This window comes from Scyliorhinus torazame, chromosome 19 (genome assembly GCF_047496885.1).
Source record: "Scyliorhinus torazame isolate Kashiwa2021f chromosome 19, sScyTor2.1, whole genome shotgun sequence".
Taxonomy (NCBI): Eukaryota; Metazoa; Chordata; class Chondrichthyes; order Carcharhiniformes; family Scyliorhinidae; genus Scyliorhinus; species Scyliorhinus torazame.
In genome coordinates, this window is record NC_092725.1 from 112,136,595 (window position 1) to 112,145,459 (window position 8,865).

Below are 8,865 nucleotides of genomic sequence, written 5' to 3' on the forward strand. Positions count from 1 at the left end.
TGTCATACAAGAGCATTTCACTCAGTGCCACTTCCCTGCCTTTTCCTCATAGCTCTGCAAATGTTTCATTTTCAGATTATGAAACAATTCCCTTTTGAAAGTCATGCTTGAATCTGCCTCTACCGCACTCTTCGGCACTGACTTCCAGATCCTAACCGCTCACCTTATAAAAGGAATAAACTCTTAAGGAGGCGTAAAAATAAAGTTGCCTCGGTGTATATGTACATAAGTCATTGAAGGTAGCAGGGCATGTTGAAAGGGCAGTTAATAAAATAAATGATATCGTAGATTATTATTAATAGGGGCAGTGAGTACAAGAGTAAAGAGCTACACAAATTAAGCAGATTAATAATCTTTATTGTCACAAGTAACACTGCAATGAAGTTTCTGCGAAAAGCCTCTAATCGCCACATTCCGACGCCTGTTCAGGTACACGGAGGGAGAATTCAGAGTGTCCAAATTACCTAACAGTCTTTCGGAACTTGTGGGAGGAAACTGGAGCACCGGAGGAAACCCATGCAAGCACAGGGAGAATGTGCAGACTCCGCACAGACAGTGACCCAAGCCGGGAATCGAAAGTGACCCTGGCGCTGTAAAGCAACAGTGATAACCACTGTTATGCACCATTATAAGCAGTTATAATTAAAATAATTATAATAAGAACAATTAATTATAATTATAACAAGAGCAATAATAATAGGGGATTCTATGTCAAGGGAACAGACAGGCACTACTGTGGCCGTCAATGTGACTCCAGGATGGTGTGTTGCCTCTCTGGTGCCAGGCTCCGGGATGTCATTGAACGGCTGCAGGGCATCATGAAAGAGGAGGATGAGAAGGCAGAGGCTGTGATACATGTTGGTACCAATGACAGGTAGAAAGAGGGCAGAGAGAGAACAGTCCAGATAAGTTTAAAAGGAGAAATTGTGTTTCAGTGAAAGTCCTCATCAACTTCTTACAAGATGGCCTCCTGTCCCAGTACGCCCCACCACACGTCAACTCAAGAGCATTTTCTCTGATTTGTATTTGAATTCCCAAGAATAGGACCTTGTTCAACTTCTTGTGCTTTGTTTTTATGACTTAACTGTTTTCCTATAACATTGTTTTGTCCGAACTCCCTGGTTTCTGGACTTTCTTTTGTGAAGTCTTCTTTCTGCAGCTCCTTGGTCCTGTCTAGCTTGTCTTTATCCAGCTTACAACTAACTCAAAAGCTCATTCTATCCTCGGGTGGCCCTTGGTTGCAAAGCAACAACCTAGTTTTCATTTAAGCCCTGTTTGCTTTAACGCCGTAAACTCTTATTATCATACAGGCACTTAAAGCAAACTGAAGTCATTACCCCATTCAAATACAGAAACAGATTGAACAAGCTTAAAACTATGCCCTGTTTCTAAAACCCACAAATATACATTATTTAAACCTATCTCTATTTTCTGATATTCCCTGATGAGGGATTTCAACCCTTCACTTTCTAAGATCTTGCCTCTTAATTCTCTCAAAAACTACTCCAACCCTGACTTCCTCAGTTTGTCGATGTCTTCTCAGGAATCTTCTCCTGAGACTCTTGTTCCACAGGATTCACAAAGCTGTTCTCACGCCTCCAATTACTGGCACAATTTCAATGCTTTTGAAAATTGCTAGCTTCACTAAGGTGGCACTGCCCCTGGGTTTCTCTGAACTCCAGTCTCCCAGCTGCACTAAGGTATAATTGGCCCCCAGGGTTTCCCTGAGCCCTAACTGCGTATATCCTGTTAACAGTTCCCAAGGCTCGTCTATGAGGTGTGAAACACATAGGGCACGATCCAACAACCACACTGCTACATAGGTGCCACAGGCTGGGGTGCCTTGCATGGGTGTTCGGGGGGTGGGGGGGGGGGGGGGTACCCTCCCATATTGCATTCAGGCTTGGAGGGAGGTTGGGGATTGTTTTGGGGGCCTTGAAGTTTGGAAAGCAATTTATAAATGGCATCCGGATCTCTCGCTACAATCTGGAGTTCTGGCGAGTGGAGCTCCCCATTGTACAAAACAGGGCTAAGGCCAGCCTCGGCCAGACGTTCCCCATTTAGGCCCCTTATTCAATACGAGACGCATTGAATAGTCATTGTCATAATATACACCAGTATATCATGGTGCATATACACACACACTGATGGACACGCTGCGGGACCAATCAACACACACAACACTGTAGCCAATCACCAGTTAGAGCACACTCACTATAAAGACAGGGGGCATCAGAGTTCTAACATTGATAGGATGCAGAGCTGGGTCGAAAAATGGCAGATGGAGTTTAACCCTGATAAGTGCGAGGTGATTCATTTTGGTAGAAAAAATTTGAATTCGGATTACAGGGTCAACGGCAGGGTTCTGAGGAATGTGGAGGAACAGAGAGAGATCTTGGGGTTCATGTCCACAGATCTCTGAAGGTTGCCACTCAAGTGGATAGAGTCGTGAAGAAGGCCTATAGTGTGTTAGCGTTTATTAACAGGGAGCTTGAGTTTAAGAGCCGCGGGATTATGCTGCAACTGTACATGACCCTGGTGAGACCACATTTGGGGTATTGTGTGCAGTTCTGGTCACCTCTCTATAGGAAGGATGTGGAAGCAGTGGAAAGGGTGCAAAGGAGATTTACCAGGATGCTGCCTGGTTTGCAGGATAGGTCTTATGAGGAAAGGTTGAGGGAGCTAGGGCTTTTCTCTTTGGAGCGGAGGAGGATGAGAGGCGACTTAATAGAGGTTTATAAGATAATGAGGGGGTTAGATAGAGCGGACGTTCAGAGACTATTTCCTCGGGTGGATGTAGCTGTTACAAGGGGGCATAACTATAAGGTTCAGGGTGGGAGATATAGGAGGGATGTCCGAGGTAGGTTCTTTACTCAGAGAGTGGTTAGGGTGTGGAATGGACTGCCTGCTGTGATAGTGGAGTTGGAGTCGGACACTTTAGGAACGTTCAAGCGGTTATTGGATAGGCACATGGAGCACACCAGAATGACAAGGAGTGGGATAGCTTGATCTTGGTTTCGGACAATGCTCGGCACAACATCAAGGGCCGAAGGGCCTGTTCTGTGCTGTACTGTTCTATGTTCTAACTGTACCAGCTTGCTCTAAGCCACGTGCTGGGATGTGATGCTGCTGATCAACCCTGTCTAACTCTTTAGATGTCTGTCTGTGGAAAGAGGCAGGGTGTGAGTGCCTCATCCCTTTTATAGTGTTTATGTCATGCCCCCTTGTGGTGATGCCACCTCTGAGTGTCCTGACTGTCCATTGGTTGTGTCCTATTCGGAGTGTTAATTGGTTGCATGTTTGCATATCATGACATCTCCCCTTTTATTTTTTTTTATTTTTTAGATGTATATACATGTGAATGTGTCTGTCTAATGTAACTTACTGAGGAATACAGAACAGAACAAACAAAACGAATGCTCATAAGTTCAGTCTCTGAGGCTTGCGTCTGATCCTGGTCGACCGCCGGAGAGGTGGTGGAGGGGATGACGGTGTCTTGACAGGCGAGTGGGAGGCACAATGGTGGCCTCGTGGTTCGAGGTGTCTGGAGGTGGCAGTTCGACCTGTGGAAATGGAAGGGAAAGTGGTTGTGGGCAAGCAACTTTTCACAGTGCCCTTCGACTCCTTCGCACAATGGAGCCATCAGCCATACGTATGACATAGGATCTGGGCGCGGCCTGTCGAACAACGACAGCCAGAGCAGACCACCCACCATCCAGTATCCTGATCCTGACCGTGTCTGCCGGGGATAGCACCTCCAGATTGGTGGCATGTGCATCATAGCCCTGCTTCTGGCTGTTGCGAGGCTGCTGCATCTTCTGCAGCACCGGGAGGTGATCAAGGTGTTGGGCAGGTGTATGGCTGGAAGCATCGTCCGCAGATCCCTGTTCATCAGGAGTTGAGCTGGCGACATGCAAGTGGACAAGGGAGTCGCCCGGTACGCAAGTAGTGCAAGGTGTATGTCGGAAGGGGAGTCCGAGGCCTTGCGGATGAGCTGCTTAACACTGTGCACCCCTTTTTCGACTTTGCCATTGGACTGCGGATAGTGCGGACTCGAGGTGACATGTCTGAAATTGTAGCTCTTGGCAAACGTAGACCATTCTTGACTGTGGAAGCAGGGGCCATTGTCGCTCATGACGATGTTCGGGATGCCATGCCACGAGAATGCTTTGATGACGGTCCGTGAGGTGAGATCTGGCAGCTTCAGCACCTCAGGATAGTTCGAAAAGTAATCGATGATTAAGATATAGTCGCGACCATTCGCGTGGAATAGGTCAATGCCAACCTTGGACCACGGAGGGGTCTCTTGGTCATGCGGTTGGAGCGTCTCCTTGCTCTGCGCTGGTTGGAACCTCTGACAGGTTTCGCAGTTCAGGACCATGTCCGTGATGGCCTGGTTGATGCCGGGCCAGTAGACAGCTTGCCGGGCCCTGCGTCTGCATTTTTCTACGCCCAGGTGTCCCTCATGAATCTGCCGCAGCACCATGCTCTGGAGACGTAGCGGGATGGCTATCCTGTCCAGCTTTAGCAGGATGCCGTCGATCAGTTTCAGGTCGTCCTTGATGTTGCAGAACTGAGGGCATTGCCCTTTCTGTCAGCCATTGCTCAGGTTGTAGATGACTCGCTGCAACAGGGGGTCTTTGGCCGTCTCTTCTCGGATGAGAACGATCTTCTCATCTGTTGCCGGGAGAGTGCTTGCACACAGTTGTACCTGCAATTCAATGTGCTTGATGATCTCCAGTGGTACACTGGGTGAGTTGACGGAGAGGGACAATGCATTGGCGATGATGAGCTCCTTGCCAGGTGTGTACACCAAATTGAAATCATACCTCCGGAGTTAGAGCAGAATTCTCTGCAAATGAGGCGTCATGTCGTTCAGGTCCTTTTGGATGATGTGGACCAGAGGCCTATGATCCGTCTCAACAGTAAATGTTGGCAAGCCGTCGACATAATCATGAAATTTGAGGATACCGGTGAGAAGACCTAAACACTCCTTCTCAATCTGCGCATATCTGGTCTCAGTGGATGTCATTTCCCATGACATGTATGCTACTGGTACCCAGGATGACGTGTCGTCTCTTTGAAGCACACCACCCCAATGCCATCCTGACTCGCATCTGTAGATATCTTGGTCTCTCGGTCTGGGTCAAAGAATGCATGGACGGGTGCAGTGGTGTGCTTGGCTTTCAGCTCCAGCCACTATGTTTGGTGCTCCGTCTTCCACTCAAAGGTGGTTGATTTTTTCACCAGGTTGCGTAGGGCCGTGGTGTGTGTGGCCAAATTCGGGATGAACTTGCCAAGGAAATTGACCATTCCCAGGAAGCGCAGTACTGCCTTGTTGTCCTTGGGGACTTTCATTGCCTCGATGGCTTTAATTTTGTCTGTGTCTGGGCGCACACCGTGTTGCGAAATCTGATCGCCCAGGAACTTCAGCATGGATGTTCCAAAACAGCACTTGGACCTGTTTAGCTTGAGACCATGTTCATATATGCGTCGGAATACTTTATTGAGTCGCGACATATGTTCTTCTGGGGTTGTGGACCAGATTATGATATCGTCAAGGTAGCCACGAACCCCTTCTATTCCCTCCATCATCTGTTCCATGATGCGATGGAAACTCTCTGATGCCGAGATGATGCAAAATGGCATTCAGTTGTATCAGAACCTGTCAAAAGGCGTGTTGAAGGTGCAGAGCCTTCTGCTGGATTCTTCAAGTTGGATTTGACAAAATCACTCGTGATTTCTTCCCTCTTCGGGATGGGGTAATGTTCCCGCATAATGTTTTTGTTTAGATCCTTGGGGTCAATGCAGACGCGTAGGTCCCCCGAAGGCTTCTTAATGCACACCATCGAGCTGACCCAGTCGGTCGGTTCAGTGACTTTGGAGATGATGCCTTTTTGTTGTCGACTTGTGAGCTCTGCCTTCATGCGGTCTCTCAGAGGACCAGAGACTCGTCGTGATGCGTGGACCACTGGCTTGGCATCAGGCTGCAGTAGAATCTTGTACGCGTACGGCAGCGTGCCCATCCCGCTAAATGCATCTGGGTTAGGATGTCGTCAATGCTGGCCTGAAGATCTAAATGGGACGGCGTTGTGGTGTAGACCCTTTGACTGAGGTTCAGATGCTTGCAGGCGTGTGCACCTAGCAGGGACGCCCTGTCTGGTTTAACAATCTCAAAGCGTAAGCTTGCTTGTGTCTCTCTACTGGACACCTGCAAATGGCACGACCCCAGTGCCTTGATTGCGTTTCCATTGTAGTCCAGGAGTTTGCAGGCAGCTGGAAGGATTGTGGGGGGTTTCTTGATTCTCTTGAAGTCCACCTGCGAAATCAGGTTGGTGGGGGCACCCGTGTCCAGTTTGAACTGGATGGGGCAGTGGTTGACCTTCATCACTGCAAGCCATTCGTCCTCGGAATCCACGGCCAGGTTTGATTGGACTTGCGATGTGTCCGGTGTGGCGTATTCGCACTTAGTAATAATGCCCACTCGGTAAGTGTTGTCCAGGTATTCATCATCTGGATCCGTCGCACTGCCTGGATCAGAGGCATGCATTCGGTGTTGCACACTTCTGATGTGCCGCTGTCGGAATTGGGAGCGCTGGCTCCTGACTGGTGGTGCAGATCAGCACAGGGCTGCATAGTGATTTGGTTTCCCACAGTTTTAAACAGTGTTTGCCTCTTGCAGGGCAGTTTTAAAAAAAATGGGTGGTGCTGCAGTTCGCGCACGTCATGACATCAGCGTTGTGATGCTCAGTGCGTCGTTGTGCATGCGCGGTGCGGTTCTCGGACGTCTGCACCTGCGCAGTGCAGTTTTCGGCCGTTTCGTGTTCCCGATGGCATTGCGCATGCGTCGGGCGAAGAGCGCGCAAAATGGCCACTTTCGTCAATGTGGAGATGCTGCATCCAGGAGATGGCCTGAACACTCTCCACCTCGTGGGAGGCTTGTTTTTCACTTTCTGCCGTTTTCTCATATATATATTTCTCATATAATTTACAGTGCAGAAGGAGGCCATTCGGCCCATCGAGTCTGCACCAGCTCTTGGAAAGAGCACCCTACCCAAGGTCAACACCGCCACCCTATCCCCATAACCCAGTAACCCCACCCAACACTAAGGGCAATTTTGGATACTAAGGGCAATTTATCACGGCCAATCCACCTAACCTGCACATCTTTGGACTGTGGGAGGAAACCGGAGCACCCGGAGGAAACCCACGCACACACGGGGAGGATGTGCAGACTCCTCACAGACAGTGAACCAAGCCGGAATCGAACCTGGGACCCTGGAGCTGTGAAGCAATTGCGCTATCCACAATGCTACCATGCTGCCCTGTGTACTGTGAATAGCGATTTTTAGAGTGCTCATGCACAGTACACGTTTCAATCGCGACTGGCAGGGTCATGTGCTTGATTTTCAACAATTGCTCGCGCAGAGAATCAGAGTGGACTCCAAAAACGAATTGATCTCTGATCATGGAGTCAGTGATATCATCAAAGTTGCAGGATTGTGCTAGCAGTCTAAGGTTAGTTAGATAGCAGGTGAAAGATTCGTCCTTACCTTGCATCCTCTGCTTGAAGATGTAGCGCGCAAAGATTTTATTGGTGTCCACCTCGCAGTGGCTGTCGAATTTGTCCAGGATGGTTTGGTACTTTGTTTTGTCCTGCCCTTCGGAAAAGTGAAAAGAGTTGAAGATCTCTATTGCATGGTCACCAGCAGTGGTGAGTAGAAGAGCTATCTTCTGCGCATTGGTCGCGCCATTGAGGTCAGATGATCTGGCGGTAGGAGACGGGGTTCTTCTAAAACTGGACCGCATTGTCATCCCACATAGCATGCGCCAGTTTGTCCTGGAACAACTACAGGAGGACCACCTTGGCGTGGAAACGTGCCGCCGACGGGCCCGAGAGGCAGTGTACTGGCCCGGCATTAATGAGGACATAACCAACACAGTGCTCAACTGCCCCACTTGTCAGCGCTTCCAGCCGGCCCAACCATGTGAGACCCTGCAGCCCCATGAGTTGGTCACGTCACCATGGACCAAGGTGGGCATTGACCTGTTCCATGCGCTGGGTAGAGATTATGTCCTGATTGTGGACTACTTTTCGAATTACCCGAAGGTGATACGGTTGTATGACATCACCTCGTCTGCAGTCATTCATGCATGTAAAGAAACCTTTGCTCGACACGGCATCCCGCTCACGGTTATGTCGGACAATGGCCCCTGCTTCGCCAGCCAGGAATGGTCCAACTTTGCCAGGCGGTACAATTTTTACATGTGACATCCAGTCCCCTGTACCCCCAATCCAACGGCAAAGCGGAGAAGGGAGTACATATAGTCAAACGGCTCCTATGCAAGGCTGCCGATGCTGGGTCCGATTTCTACCTTGCCTTACTGGCCTATCGCTCCGCCCCGCTGTCCACTGGCCTGTCGCCAGCCCAGTTACTCATGGGTCGTACCCTGAGGACGATGGTGCTGTACATCCATGTCCCAGACCTCGACCACGTTCCGGTGCTTCGCCTGATGCAGCTGTCTTGTGTGCAGCACAAGGCGGCTCATGATTCCCGTGCAGCTAATCTCCCTGCTTTGGCTCCAGATGACAATGTCCGCGTCCATCGTCCCGATGGTGGCTGGTCTGCAACCGCTGTTGTCCTTCGGCAGGTGGCCCCTCGCTCGTTCCTGGTTCGTCTACCGGATGGCTCTATTCTGCGCCGCAATCGACGCGCCCTTCGTCTCGTTCCATGCTCGCCACGTGATCCTCCACTGTCGCCACGCCCTCCTGCTGACCCTGTCACGGACTATGCAGAGCTCCCTGTCACTCTGCATCCCCCTGACTCTGACGCAGTCCAACCCGCTCCTGAAACGGCGGCTCTC